This window comes from Ochotona curzoniae, unplaced genomic scaffold (assembly GCF_017591425.1).
Source record: "Ochotona curzoniae isolate NIBS_2020 unplaced genomic scaffold, NIBS_Ocur_1.0 contig_3622, whole genome shotgun sequence".
NCBI classification, from domain to species: Eukaryota; Metazoa; Chordata; class Mammalia; order Lagomorpha; family Ochotonidae; genus Ochotona; species Ochotona curzoniae.
This window is the reverse complement of record NW_024465926.1, coordinates 12,831,696-12,846,527: the sequence shown is the minus strand read 5'-3', so window position 1 is coordinate 12,846,527 and position 14,832 is coordinate 12,831,696. Positions and strand designations below refer to the sequence as shown.

At 50.4% G+C, this 14,832-nt stretch overlaps 1 protein-coding gene across 3 annotated transcripts in view; it reads left to right on the top strand.

Moving 5' to 3' along the window:
• The window catches only part of TANGO6 (transport and golgi organization 6 homolog), a 171,609-nt gene that overhangs the window by 143,041 nt on the left and 13,736 nt on the right, over window positions 1–14,832 (top strand). The gene's annotated exons all lie outside the window — the stretch shown is intronic.

Genomic DNA, 14,832 nt, shown 5'->3' with positions numbered 1-14,832 from the left:
ATCAGGGAGCTGGAAGGGAAGTACAGCAGCCAGGATAAAACCGGGATCCCAATGGGTGCAGGGCAAGGACTTTAGCCACTAGGCTACCATGCTGGCCCACACTTCATTACTTATCATGGTGAAGACCAACCAACTGTACTGGGAAAATGTATAATAACCTCAAAACTTTGTGTTATTGAGCCAAAGGACTTACTGTATTTTTGAACTTCATTTAACTGCAACACTTCTGCCTTCATTACCTGCCCTTAGGAAGCCATAGACCAAGCACTGGTTGAATAAGCCTTATGCAAAATGTTTTGGGCCAGAAGTGCTTTGCATTTTGGAGTTTGGGGGGATTTTGGAATATCTGCATACACTTAATTAGGTGTCTCAGGATGGGATGCAGGTTGCAGCAGGAAGTTTATGATTCATACCCACCTTATGCACATAGCCTGAAGGTAACTGTAGACGGTCTTTTGGGGCATCTGCATTTTGATCACAATTCATCATCACCTGAGGTCAGGTGTGGAATTTTCCACTTGTGGCATTATACCAGCACTCCAAATTTCAGATTTTGGAGATTGAGGGCTATCATATTAGGGATGCATTGACCTGTCATCTTGATTGTGTCTCTCGGGAGGCTTGCGGCTGGCCCACAATCCCACTGCTGGTCAGTGACTTATTTATTTATTTATTGGATTTATATATTTGAAATGCAGAGTTACAAAGAACCGAGGGAAGAAGAGTGAGAAAAAGGCATCTTCTGTCTCCTGGTTCATGCCTCAAGTGACCATAGCAACAAGTCTGGGCCAAGCTAAAACCAGGAGCTTTTTCCAGGTCTCCCTTGTGGGCACAGGGACCCAAGTGCTTGGACTATCCTCACTGCTTTCCGAGGCACGTTCGCAGGGAGCTGGGTCAGAAGTGGAACAGCATGACTCAAACCAGCATCCACAAAGGATGCCAGAGCTACGCTCTGCGTCTCAGTGTAGCTATACCTCAGTGCTGGCCCCAGGTGACAGAGCTCTTAAACCCCTATTTCTCTGACTCCTGAAATCTCCAAATGCAGTGTTCCTCTGGCTCAGTCATTCCCCAAATCTATTAGACTGCCATAAAGAAAAAAGGATCTATTACTTTTTATTTAAAAGGTAGAGCAGAGAGAGATCTTTCATTTTCTGGTTTACACCCTAGCCATCTACAGCTATCTGATCTGATCTAAGCCTGGAACAAGCCAAAGTCAGCAGCTCCATCCAAGCCTCCCAGGTGGCTGGCAGGAAGCCCTGTGCTTGGGCCATCTTCCACTGCTTTCCCAGGTCCACAGCAGGGAGCCAAATCAGAAGCTGAGCAGCCAAGACTTGAGCCGGTGCCCATATGGAATGCCAGCTTTGCAGAGGATGGCTCAAGATGCTGCACTGCAACTCTGGCCCCTGGACTGCCAATTTAAAAAATTAAAGAGCACTTAAAGATTATTTTTTAAAAATTTATTTATTTTGTTATTAGAAAGTCAGATATATATTGAGGAGGAGAAACAGAGAAGATCTTTGGTCTGCTGATCCACTCCTCAAGTGGCTACAATGGCCAGAGCTGAGCCAATCTGAAGCCAGGAGCCAGGAGCCTCTTCCAGGTCTCCCACATGGGTGCAGGGTCCCAAGGCTTTGGGTCATCCTTGACTGCTTTCCCAGATCACAAGCAGGGAGCTGGATGGAAAGTAGAGCAGCTAGGATACAAACCAGTGCCCACTGCATCCTGGTATATGCAAGGTGAACTTTAGCCACTAGGTCTACTGCGCTGAGCCCTGATTATTAAAGTGAATAATCACCCCCCAATAAGGAATAAAAATATAGTAGGCAGCCACGGGTCTAATTTCCCATGCTGAAGACATTTATTTAAAGTGATTTTCTAGTTTGCCAGGTTCTGGTTTCTGTTTAGCCTAATACTTTTTTTTTTCTGTGAGTGGCAGTTCTCATCACTTTCCTGTGGCAAGCTGTTGCCTCAAAAATTGTGATGACTTTATACACCTGTTACATATATTTAGAAGCTTATCTTCCTCTGCTTTGTCCCATGCTCAACTTAATTCGCTGCCTTTTACTTCCTAAGAGCCAGTCGGACCAGAAGCACAACTTTATAGCTGCATTCCCACACTCTGGGACCAGCCGTCTAGTCACTAAGGATTACCTGCTTTCCGAGGAACTCTGCTGGCTTCAGGTGTACAATCTCGTACGGGATAGCAGCTCAGAAGTCCTAGCCAGAAAGCCCCAAGCTAAAGAGGATTTCCAGCTCGATAAGCCTGGAGATTTCAGGGTGTTTTTTTTTTTTTTTTTTTGAGGTAGGCTTGGCCCAAATTCGAGCTGGGGGTGTGAGAGCCCGGGATGAGGAAGGTGAGGAATGGAGCAGCGCCAGGCTGGGGATGGCCCTGCAGGCAGGTGGTGAGCAGGGGAGAGGCAAGAGAAAGAAAACGAATGATCTATCCACTGGTTCACTCCCTAAATGCCTGCAGTCAGCTCCAAAGCCAGGAGCCAGGAGCTTTGTCTGGGTCCCCAACATGGGTGCAGGGTCCCAAGGCTTTGGGCCATTCTCTACTACTTTCCCAGGCCACAAGCAGGGAGCTGGATGGAAGTGTAGCAGCGAGGCAGGATTAGAACTGGTTACCATATGGGATGCCAGCACTGCAGGCAGAAGATTAGCATGTTTGGCCACTGCACCAGCCCCTAAAAGGTTATTTTAAGGTGTCAATGAGCTTATTCAAATATTCGGAATGTATAGGTTCTAGAAGTTCAATATGTGTTAGTATTAACAACTCCCTATAAATCTATATATTCCCCTTCCCCACTGTCCCTGTATAGTTACATTAAACACCAGTCTTCAGTGTTTATATTATTATAACTGTAACTGTTACCTACAACCGCATCACATAATATGCTGTGATTACATTTCTTTTCTTGGAAGTTAATAACTGTTTCAGGCTACTGCTTGTTTCATTCTATGAGCTTGTCTCCAGTTCATCCCTACCTCTGCTCAAAGTGTATATATCTCTTAGAAATCTCCAGAAGAACATTAAGAAATGTCACAGCTTCGTCTTCCTGGAGGCATGGCTCCTCCGGCCCTTCCTCCACTGCCTCATTTCTCTGCAGACCTGCTGAGGGTTGAAGGGAGGAGCACTCAGAAACTGATGCTGCCCTGTATGCTTGTGGCCTCCGGGGATCTGTAACTAGGAGGGTGACCAGCTGCTCAGGTTGCTTTGTTGGAGAAGTCCTTTCTGATTATCTTGAAGTCTTTTTTGGGGGTTGGCAGAGAAGCCTTGTGCAGTCCCCTGCCTAGGAGATAGAAGGTTGGTGGTAGGGTGCCGGAACCTCAGTGGGAGGTAGAGGCCACGGGCCTCACCCTGTGTCTTTGCAGTGTCCCCACATGGGGCCCGGCATTCTCATTGCTGCCTGTACCAGACCCTCTCTGGTTGGGCTTTGCCAGGGCTCCGCCCTGGTTGGCTGGGGAAAGGGCTGGGGCTCCTAACTGCCTCCCAGAATTGCTCCAGCTGCCACAGGGCCTGCGCACCCCGGCTGCAGGAAGAATGGGGCCCTCAGCTCAGGCACGCTCTGAGTCCCTGTGACAATGCACTAGGCTTGCTCCTGGGCTTCTCAGATTTAATAATTTGACATATCATCCAAACCAGGACACCTGGAGAAGGCAAGAGGCTGCTGTTAATCACACTAGGGGATCTGTCCTGTCCTGGGTAAATCGGAACTAGGACTCGAGGCCCCGCTCAACTGCTGTCCGGCATCAGACCTTGTGCCACTGTTGCCTGTGTGGGTTGTTTGTTCTGATTCCTTGATGCCATGTAGTATCCCTTTACTGTCATTTTAATAGGGTTTCAGGAGAGAGAGAAGTGGTGTGTACCTGTGTTCAAACCACCAGCTTTCCATTCTGCCCTTTGTTGCTGGAGAAAGTGTGGGGTGAAGAGCAGATGTGACAATTCTGTTGCTTTTGGTCATAAGCCACAGAAATGTAGCCTGAGCTAGCATGAGTGTGAGGAACTTTTTCACTTACAACATCCAAAGAAGAGCTGTCGACCATGTTGTGGGGTTAAGCAAAGGTGCAGCAGGGGTGACTGTTAGATTCAGAAATCATGATGCTTCCTGTTGTGTCCAGCTTCTCATCTCAGCTTCAGTCTCAGTCCTGGAGTCTAGTTTTCTTCCTGTGGCAGCAAAGTGACTACTGGTGGTGGTCCAGCCGTGGCATCTGATATTCCATACTCAGATTCCCTTTCTGGACCCAAATGCAATAAGTCCAGGGAAGAGGCCCAATGTTCCAGCTAAAATCCCATATGCTCTCCCAGGTCAACTAACTTGACCGGTGCCAGGTGGGTCCTGTGGGGTTGCTGGCTTATATAAAATGATGTCAGCATCCAAGCTAGCTGTTTGGAGAGGTGATGCTGGAGTCAGTGCCCAGGTTCAGGGAATGGTCCCCCAGGATGCCTCAACAGTGACTTGGCCAGATCCATATGACACTCGTGATGGATTGGCAACGCAAAGCTGGAAAACCAAGAACTCGATACCTTGTTGGAACTGTTAAATTATAAATGTTCAACCTTTTCTAGTGCTAACTTGAGTGACAGTTTGGAAGGCCTAACATTTAAAGCTGCTCTTTGGCATAATCATTTACGTAGATCTGCATATGTTAGAGCTTGGTTGCCTTTCTCTTCTGCATCAGACTTGGGATGTTTTCTTTTCTGTAGAATGGCTGTCTTACTCTGTGCCCTGTTTCTTTTAGGCTAAACAGACCAAGAAGAACATCCCATTTTTAAACATTTATTTTTTTTTTTATTGCAAAGTCAGAAATATAGAGAGGAGGAGAGACAGAGAGATCTTCTGTCCAATGATTCACTCCCCAAGTGAGCACAACGGCCGATGCTATGCCGATCCGAAGCCAGGAGACTCTTCCGGGTCTCCCCCACAGGTGCAGGGTCCCAAAGCTTTGGGCCATCCTCGACTGCTCTCCCGGGCCACAGGCAGGGAGCTGGAAGGGAAGCGGGGCAGCCGGGATAGAACCGGCGCCCACATGGGATCCCGGGCATGCAAGATGAGGACCTTAACCACTTGCGCCACCGTGCCGGACCCCCAAAAAAAGTTTTGAAATTCATGCATAATTTCTTCATAATAAGCACTTTCATGATCTTTTCAGATATTTTGTGATAAACTTCAGAACCAAAGAGATAAAACTCATATACCTTGGCATTCTTCCCAAATGCCCACAATGACCAGTGCCAGGTGGGAACGAAAACAGAGAGCCAGGAGCTCGATCCAGGTCTCCGGTGTGGGTATAGCAGGAAGCCCGTCGCTCCCAGGAGACACTGTGGTAGGGAGCTGCAGTCAGGCACTGGGCTGGCATCTTAATCCTCTCCCTCCCCCAATTTTACATTCCATGGATGCGGGCTGAGCGTTATACACAGCAAGCTAAGCTGTCGCTCAGGACACCTGCATTCCATCTCAGAATTTAGTTCATGTCCTAGCTTCTCCACTTCCAATCTAGCTTCCTGCCAATGCACATCCTGGGGTGGGGGCAGCAGAGGAGGGCTCAAATACACAGGGTTCCTGCCACCCACGTGAGAGTAGAGAAGCTGATTCTCCCAGTGGCTGGGGCTGGGCCAGACTGAAGCCAGGAGCCGAGAGCTTCTCCCTTTTGCCTTCCTCTGAATCTTGCCTCTGCCTGGTTCGTGACATCATCCCATGCCCTGAGCGTTGTGGCCCCCTTCTGTGCAGTGAGGAGACATCTTAGATCTTAAACTGGAAAGTCTGGGACTTCCAAATTCAGGTTTCCCAGGAGCCGAAGCTGTCTGAACAAGTTCTCTTAAGGAGGAAATGCTGCCTCCCTCGCTTGGAACCACCTGGAGCGTTTTTGTTGGAGTTGGGTGGTAGACATGCTGTCCCCACATCGCTGGGGGAAGGAGGCCTGAGGCAGAGTGACAGACAAAGACAGATGTCTACCCAGAAATTGTTCTCCTGCCTTTCAGGATTGGGCATCTCCTCTGCCCCTCTGTGTGTATGTTTGTAAAAATGTTAGTGCATTTTGTCCCCTAATTCCTCCCTCTGGGCAGAGATTTGTGACTTTTTGCTAGCTGCCCTGGGGTCAGCTACACATATTTTGAGCTTTCATTCTCCTACAAAATGCATGTCAGTAGCCAGTGACTTTCTCCATTTTCAGAATTATACTTCACACACACACACATTTAAGAACAAGCTTTTAAAAACGTTTTGGGGGTGGCCTGGCATGATAGCATAGCAGTTAGATTGAACACGCCAGGATCCCACGTGGGTGCTGGTTCTGGTCCCAGTGGCCCCCGCTTACATTGTGTGCGTGTCTGCCTTTCAACTAAATTAAGTAATAATTTTCAGAACTTCTCTCCATGGTCTCCTTCTGCCTGTCAGAGCTTTCCTAATGAGGGGCAGACTTAAGAGCAAGGTGTGCCCAGGGTGGTGTACCAGGCACAGGGTTCAGCTCTGGCTGTGTGTCCTTGAGCACAGTCCTAGGCCTCACTGCCCTCCCTGTCTGTGAGCTGGGGCTGGTTCTCCCTCTCCAACAGCATGTGCAGAGAACTGAGTGCAGAGCCGCGAATGCGGGGGACACTGAGTGGGGGCGATGAGCTGGCTTCCGGGGCTCTATTCCCCCGTAGGAGGCCTCCAATGCCAGAAGGAAACAGGATGTGCCACCCTCGGCAGGTGTCTGCGTGGAGATGCTCCAGGGCTGGGGACAGTGACGGCTGGGGTTGGGCTCGCTAAGACAACACTCCCAGCTTCGCCTCCCACACGCAGCAGCCTCTGCAGGCACGCTGTCGCTGCTGCTGCTGTGTTCCCCGGCACTGCCTTTGTTCCCCAGCCATGCCAGTGGGGGTGCAGGAGAGCCTTCCTCTGCTTGCTATTTAAAGGCATTGTGAGAAATGCCACCACCGCTGCTCCTGCCAGCTGCTGCTGCTCTACCCCTGCCCCCTGCTGCAGCCAGCTGTATGGTCTGTGACCACGCAGCAGTCTTGGTCATTGTCTTTGGCCTACCTGACCTGTCCACATCCCTGTAGCATTCCTGGCACTGGACCGCACATCCCCTTCCTGTTCTTCTCCAGTGAAAACTGGGCCTGACGGCCTCCTCTCCGGCTCTTGCCAGACCCAGCCCTGCAGGGGAACAATGCCCGGTATCGCTGAGGCTAGTAGATGGATACAACTTGGGAAACAAAAGGCTCCTGCACAGCCCATCACCTCCTCCAGCACTAAGAATGCCACCCTGCACCCAAGTGCCTTAGCAGTTCTCTGGGCACACTCCTCTCAGCTCACACTGGTCCTCTGGGCTCATACCCTCTCCACTCCACCCTCCTCTCCCCAGGGCTTTATGCAAAGGCACTCCAAAGCCTGGTCTTCTTCTATTCAAGCCCCATCCTTTGTCAGGGCCCCTTTGAGGTACAGCTTTGGGTTCTGTTGGGTGAAGCATCCCTCCCCATCAGACTGGGGCCTGCTGAGTGATGCCTAGCTTGCTTCCTGCCCCACGTAAGAGGCCATTCCTGCGCAGACCCCATCCTGGCTCCTTGCTGCTCGCCCAGCAGAGTCGTCCCTGATGTTCAACTGTGCCACTGTCGCCTGGCCCACACTGGCCCTGGGGCTGCGCTAAGTCTGCCCTCTTCTCCCCGACGACTCAGGCTTCCCTGCTGCCCGCTCTCTTCAGAGCTGTGCCTTTCTCCTCCTTGATGCTAAACTCAGTTCCCTCACTGTGGTGATGACAGTAACCACCTTCACCCCCCCACCCTGATCTGTTGCTCTGCTTAGGCAAGCAGAATATCCCCCACCCTTCCCGACGGCAAAAATAAACACCACTGTGAGTGGCAGGGGAGTGTGTGGCTAGTGGAGAACAGTGGCCTCACACTGCGCACTCACGCCAGGGTCTGCATGCCCAGGTTTGTTTGAGCTGAAGCAGGTGGGAGATGACTACAGCACCTCTCTCATCAGGCTATTTGGAGGACCAAGTGAGTTAATGCTGCAGAAGTGTCTAGAACCACACCTGGCATGTAACACGCTGTTAGGATGAGCTGTCTCTTCCTTCCCTCCCTTCTTTCCTCAAATGAATTGCTTACTGCCAAGCTCAGTCCTAGACTCTGGTGGCAGAACAGTGGCAAACTGGACAGTTGCTGCCCTTGCCAAGGAGCATTGTGCATGGAGGACACAGACATACCGCCGCTAACTTGGTACCTGTGGTATTCAGCCCCTCAAACTTGACACTTAAGACAGCCCAGGAAGGGGGCAGTGGCTTTCCCCGCTTTACAGATGCTGCCATTGTGGTTCCAAGAGGTCCGGTCTTTCACTACAGATTCCCTAGTGAGGAGGTGCTGGGATCGCCAGGACTCACTTCACCTGAGTCCCTCTGCCTGCATGGCACAGTGAGACGCTGACCCTCGGCACCCGAGTCCACGGCACGGTCCCCTGCATGCCCTGGGGCCCATGTGTGCCAGGCTGCTCCCTACTGCTGGGCCTCACCCTCCGTTCCCCCTCTGCTCCCGCTCACTTCCTTCAGCCACAGAATTGCAGCATACTGGTTTTGTTGATTTGTTTTATTTATTTATTTTAACTGAGAAGGATGAAGACGATTTACTAAGCATTCTAGGTTGCATCCAGCAGCCTGTGGATGTGTGACACAGATCCACAATCAGTGTCCTTAGGCGGCATCCCATTCTGCACTGCGACTTAGGTGCCTGGCACTAAGGTCCTGTGACCAGGCCTCAGGACTCTGGCCTCATGCTAATCACAGAGCATGTGGGCTGTCGCAGGGAGAACCCTTGCAAGCTGTGTGGTAGTCTCCTGACAGGTTGGGGGGGCACCTCGTGCCTCCAGATTTGTTTCTCAGCAGAACTAGTCAGGTTCTGGGGGCCCCTCCTCTATGAGGTTCCCTCCTCAGGAGATCTTCTGTCCGCTGGGACAATCCCCAGCCCGACTGCACATACCTGTGCCTTCTCTTTCCCTGTTGGCTTCTTTGAACCTAGTTTATGCTTAGTTCTCAGCTGCAAGGAGAGGCACCTGTGGTTGTTAGGATCTTGAGGTGTTTCATTTCTTCCTTTGATCTTGTTTTAGCTCATCCGCTGATTCTGTGGGAGACCAAACTGCTAGAGTACTGTTGGTGTATGTGCACATTTAATTTTTTAATCCCATTGTATTTAGCAACCCACTTCTTCCCCTTAAATATGAACAAGTTCCAGGTCACACAGCCTCTCCTGAGCTCAGGGTTCTCCTGAGGCCTGGCTTCTGTGTGTGCCCATTTTGTGCTGTGTCTCACTGATCCCACACAGTGGCAAGGCAGACAGACCCGCCCTGCTAATCACTGGGCAGTGTACACGACTTTTTAAATTATTGAACTAGCTTTTTGAAAATGCCACTGATCCTACTGGTTGCAGGATGTGTTTTTAATAATGGAGCTGGTTCTACAGCGGCAGCATGCCAGGAACCCCTTAGCTTCCTGCCCCTGTGTCTTCGTGCTTCAGGCTTGTGGTCAGATGGCTTTTGTGGTGAAGTAAACCAACAAATTCAGGCTGAAAAGAAAGATACCTGGGAGTCCTTTCTTCTTTTGATGGGAGCTGAAAGATGTAGCTACTTTCAGAGATGTTCCGGCCTGGTTCATTCAAAGAGTTAAACCCTGTTTTCCTGCTTTCCCATTCAGAGTGCACCTGTGTGCCCAAGGCAGTCTTTCACTCACTGTTGGCCTTTCAGCAAGCTGTGCCTCTCCTGGGTGTTTCTCAGAGTCCTCTAACCCGAAAGACTGCCTTGGTCCCTGCAGGTTTGTGTGTTCCAGGAAACTGGTTTCTGGAGAGAGAAAAAGGGCTAAGGGTGAGGGAACTAGTGGGCAAGTAGGCAGGTAGGTAAGGGCGGTGTGTGTGTGTGTGTGTGTGTGTGTGTGTGTGTGTGAGAGAGAGAGAGAGAAAGGGCGGGCAGAGAGACACTTCCTCCCTCTGCATTCTTTTCACAAAATATCTGAAATCCATTCCCTGCCAAAAAGTTTTCAGACTGGGAATCCGGGTCTGTTAAGATAGCCTAGCTGATCCAGCCTTGCAGGTTAGGCTTCCCATGTGGCACCACTTGTGTCCCAGCTACTCTGCTTTCCACGCAGCTCCTTGCTAATGCACCTTGGAAAGCACTGCAGGATGGCGCAAGTGCTTGGGTCCACACCACTCACAGATGGTGAGTGGGGGGCCCAGATGGAGTCCTAGGCTCCCAGCGTCTCTTTTCTCTGTGTAACTCTTCCTTTCATGTAAACAAAGCAATCGTTTTAAAGAAACTAATAATAAGAAAATATCCCTGGCCTTGGGACTTCTTGATGGTGAAAATGCCTATTTCCTCCCCTGCTCCCGTGAGCGTGAGCACAGCAAGTGTGCCCTTGAACGGCACTCCCCCCCACACACACACACACCTGTCCTTGGCCTTGATGTGGAAGGGATGACTGGCAGGTGTGCTGAACTCTTAATGAGAGGTTTCCTCGGAGGGATTGCCTGCATCCTGCCCACCACACAGACTCCTGTGAGTAACGTTACCTTTGAACTCTGCTTGTCTTCAGCCCCTGATCCGTGGGATTTGGTGCCGATCCGTGGCCGGCGGGAGGCTTTGATCCTCAGGGAGTACAGAGGAAGTCCTGTGATGTGTGGGCTCCCAGAGTTGCAGGGATTGGGGAAGCTGCACCAGGCTGGGTGGGTTGCTGAGGCAGACCCGGTAATTAAGCAGGAGCCTTCTAACACTCAGGTGCCTAAAAACTGAGATCTGGGCACTAAGAGCAGGAGCAAGGCGCCCGGCAGTTCCGAGGTGGCGTCTGCACAAGCTTTGTGGCTGCCGTCTTAAGGCCATGGCGGGGACTCAGTGCGGGAAATTCCTCCCCTCGCCAGGCAAGAGCAGGGTCCCTGAGAATTCCCTTTATGACAGGCACATGCTAACCTCACTGGAATTTTGAATGGTGGAGACTAGTAAAAAAAAAAAAAACAAAACTCTAAGGTATTTCCACCTTGGTGAAGGCTTCCACCAGAAAGGTGACCTCATGCCAAGCAGGGGAGCTCTGCAGTGCCAGCCTGTGAGACGATGCTTCAGGCTCCCACTCAATGCAGAGGGTGGTGGGACACCTGCTGCAAGCTGGTTTTATGTAGAAACTGCCTTTATTTGATGTGGCCCCAGGGAGAGGGGACTGAATAATGTGTCCCCAAGACAGCCCTTGGTGCCTCCCCCGTGGCTGCAGACCCAGGTTGGGGTGAGGTGTCCATACCTGGCCATGGTGCTGCCCTTCCCCCATCCACATCCGGACTCCAAAGCCACTTCTGCTTCCACAAAGGGCCCCACTAGAGTGGACATGGCTCAGTGTGTGTCACCTGCCTGTGTTGCCTCCCGCAGGCTGTGGACACAGGTGCCTGTTGGGGTCACAGGGCACAAGGCACACTGATTGTATCTGCAGGGCCAACCATGGGATATGTGGAATCCTTGTTTATTTTTTTTTTTCAAGTGTCATTATTGCTAAACCATAGTATTTTCCTTTCTTGTGTAGTCTCTTTTTAAAGAGATTTATTTGCTTATTTTCATTTTATTTAGAAGATAGACAGTTCTTCCATTCACTGGTTCACTCTGCAAATGTCTGCCAACAGCCAAGACTGGTCCAAGTTAAAAATGGGAGCTAAGAACTCCATCCAAGTCTGCCATGTGGGTATGAGGACCCAAGCACTTGGACCGTCTACTGTTATTTTCCCAGGCACATAGCTGGATTGGAAGCTATAGGCAGGTCTCGAACCATTGCCCACATGGGATGCTGGCATTATAGGCAGTGGCCTAATTCACTACACCATGGCACTGTTCCTGTGGATGGCAGTATCTTCACTTGACCTTAGCCAGAAGGCCGAGAAGCAATGGATGGCAGGATCTTAACATTTTTTAACTTCTAGGCTAAACACCTGCCACTATTGCGGTTCTTGGGATGTGCACATTATCCTAACACTGTCTATATTTGATTTACTGATAACTAAGAAAGAACCTAGAGGAACAGAACTATAGCTTAGGGACAAACATTATGGCAAAACAGATTGAGCCACCACTTGGGATGCCCACATACCATATTTTATTTTTATTGCAAAGTTGGATATACAGAGAGGAGGAGAGACAGGAAGATCTTCCGTCTGATGATTCACTCCCCAAGTGACCGCAACAGCAGGTGCTGCGCCGATCCAGAGTCAGGAGCTAAGAACTTCCTCCAGGTCTCCCACGCGGGTGCAGGGTTCTAAGGCTTTGGGCCATCCTCGACTGCTTTCCCAGGCCACAAGCAGGGAGCTGGATGGGAAATGGAGCTGCCGGGATTAGAACTGGCGTCCAATGGGATCCCAGCATGTTCAAGGTGATGACTTTAGCCACTAGGCCACGGTGCTGGGCCCATAGCCTCAGGTTTTGAGAGGTTTTTTGCAGTAATGCCAGAAGAGCAGAAAGTCTCTCTCTATATATATCTTTTTTCTTTTTGGGGGGGGGGTGGTGGGTAGGGTGGTAAGGTTTATTTATTTTTTTTAATGGAAAGTCAGATTTACAGAGGAAAATCTTCCATCTCCTGGCTCATTTCCCAAGCAGCTGCAATGGCCAGAGCTGAGCCAATCCAAAGCCAGGAGCCAGGATTGTCTTCCAGGTCTCCCACATGAGTGCAGAGTCCCAAGCCTTTGCACTGTCCTCAACTGCTTTCCCAAGCTACAAGCAGGGAGCTGGATGGGAAGTGGAGCAGCCAAGATACAGACCAGTGTCCCTATGGGATCCTGGCGCATGCAAGATGAGGACTTAGCCACTAGGCTACTGCATTGGGCCCCAGAAACTCTGTTGCAACTGGCATTATGGTTTAGTGGGTGAAGACACCACCTATGATGCTGGCATCCCATATTCCCATATGGGATTTGAGATCTGGCTGGTCACTTCTGATCCAGCTCCCTGCTAGTATGCCTGGGAAAGCATTGAGTTGGTCCAAGTATTTAGGTGCCTGCCACCTCCATGGGAGACCCAGCTCCCGACTTCAGCCTAGTCTGGCCCTGTGTATAGCAAACATTTGAGGGGTGAACCAGCAGATGGAAATTCTTTTCTTAGGAAGCCTTTCCTTAAAAATAATAATTAAAAAGAAAGAATCTTGTTCCCTGAGAAACTGGGTCTGGCGTCGAAGAGAGGCTTACTTGAAGAGAGAAAACTCCAAACTCCAAGTGGATCTCCCCTGTGGGCCGCACTTGAGCTGTCATGTGCTACTGTACAAGATGCGTTAGTAGGAAGCTGGATCAGAAGCAGAGTTGCTGGGGCTCAAACCAGCACCATGACAGAGATGCGCCCCAGTGCCTGCCCTGTAGTGGTGGCTTCTTAAGTGGTACATGCTAATTTTGCACTCTTCTGGGGCATAGTGTGGCATCGGACTACATCATGTCATCTCTAACTACCAGAACAGGGTAATTAGCACAGCTGTCATTTTAGACAGTATTTCTTCAGGTTGGGGACATTACAGGTTTTCTGTACAAGCTGTTTAGCAGTAGCACCTGCTGTCACCCACAGGTCTCCGCCAGGCTGTGGAAGGAGGTTGCTCCTCCTCTCTCAGTGCTCCGAGGGCCTTGGCCACCCTCACCATTCCTGCTCTCCTGTACTTCACAGGCTTAGTTGTCCCCTGTTCTGTTTGCTTCTTCCATAAGATCAACCTTTTAGCTTCCACCTGTGAGAACACTTTACAAAGTTTTATGAATAGAATTAAAATGTAAATTTATTTTTACCTTATTACAAAAACAAATAAATAAATAAAATCCATGTGGAAGGGGCCAGTGCTATGGCTCGATAGGTTAATCCTGGACCTTCAAGTGCCAGCTCCTGCTTGTGGCCTGGGAAGGCAGTCAAGGACACCCGGACCTGCACCCGTGTGGGAGACCTGGAAAAGGCTCCCAGCTTCAGATAATAGCTCAGCTCTAGCTGTTGTACCATTTGCATTTGGAACTTGAACATGGAAGATCTTTCCCTCTCTGGCTCATCTTCTCTCTGTAAATTTTCCTTTGAAATACAGATAAATAAATCTGCCTCCCAGGTATATTAGCAAGGAGCTAAAGCAGAGACAGAGCAGACAGGACTTGAACAAGTGCTCTGATATGGGAGGATGGCATCGCAGGGGACAGCTGAGCTTGCTGCAGCACAGCACTGACCCTAGAGTTTGTCTTTCTGTGCCTGGTGGATTCTACCTAACACGGCACCCTTAGCTCCCTCTGCATTGCTCTAAGTGACAGGAGCTCGTCCCCTGGGGGCTGCATAGTATCCCATGAAGTATGTGTGACACATTTTCTTCAGCCACCACAGACACCCAGTTGGTTACAAATCTTTGCAATTGTGAGAAGTGCGGAAGTGAACAAGCCACTGCAGATGGAAAACCTGTTTCTTGCCAGCAGTCTAGCTCCCGAGCTGGAGGGAGCCAGGGTGGGGTGGGTGGATTTTACAGGGAAGTAAGAACTTTTAAGGAACAGGGCACCTCCCCTGCCCCATGTCAGGTGGGAAGATCAGAGCGAACCCTCCCTTTTTCGCCCCTGTGGCATTGCGACCAGGGCTAGTGCACGAAATGGAGCTGAGGTGGGAAAGTGTTTTTCTTGGGGCAAGAAGAGTGAGCCTGTCTCTCACACAAGACAAGCCTGTGGTGTGGGTGTGCAGGGGTTCCTGGGGCTCCTGAGAGGAAGCTGCTGACTGGCAGCTGCTTTGGGAATGGCCGTGTCAGGGCAGGTTTGCCTGCCTGTGAGCCTGAGGTCTCTGCCATGCTTTGGGACTGGAGGTGAGGTTCTGGGATCTGAACTTGGCCTACGGGTCAAGCACAACCGTAACACCAAAG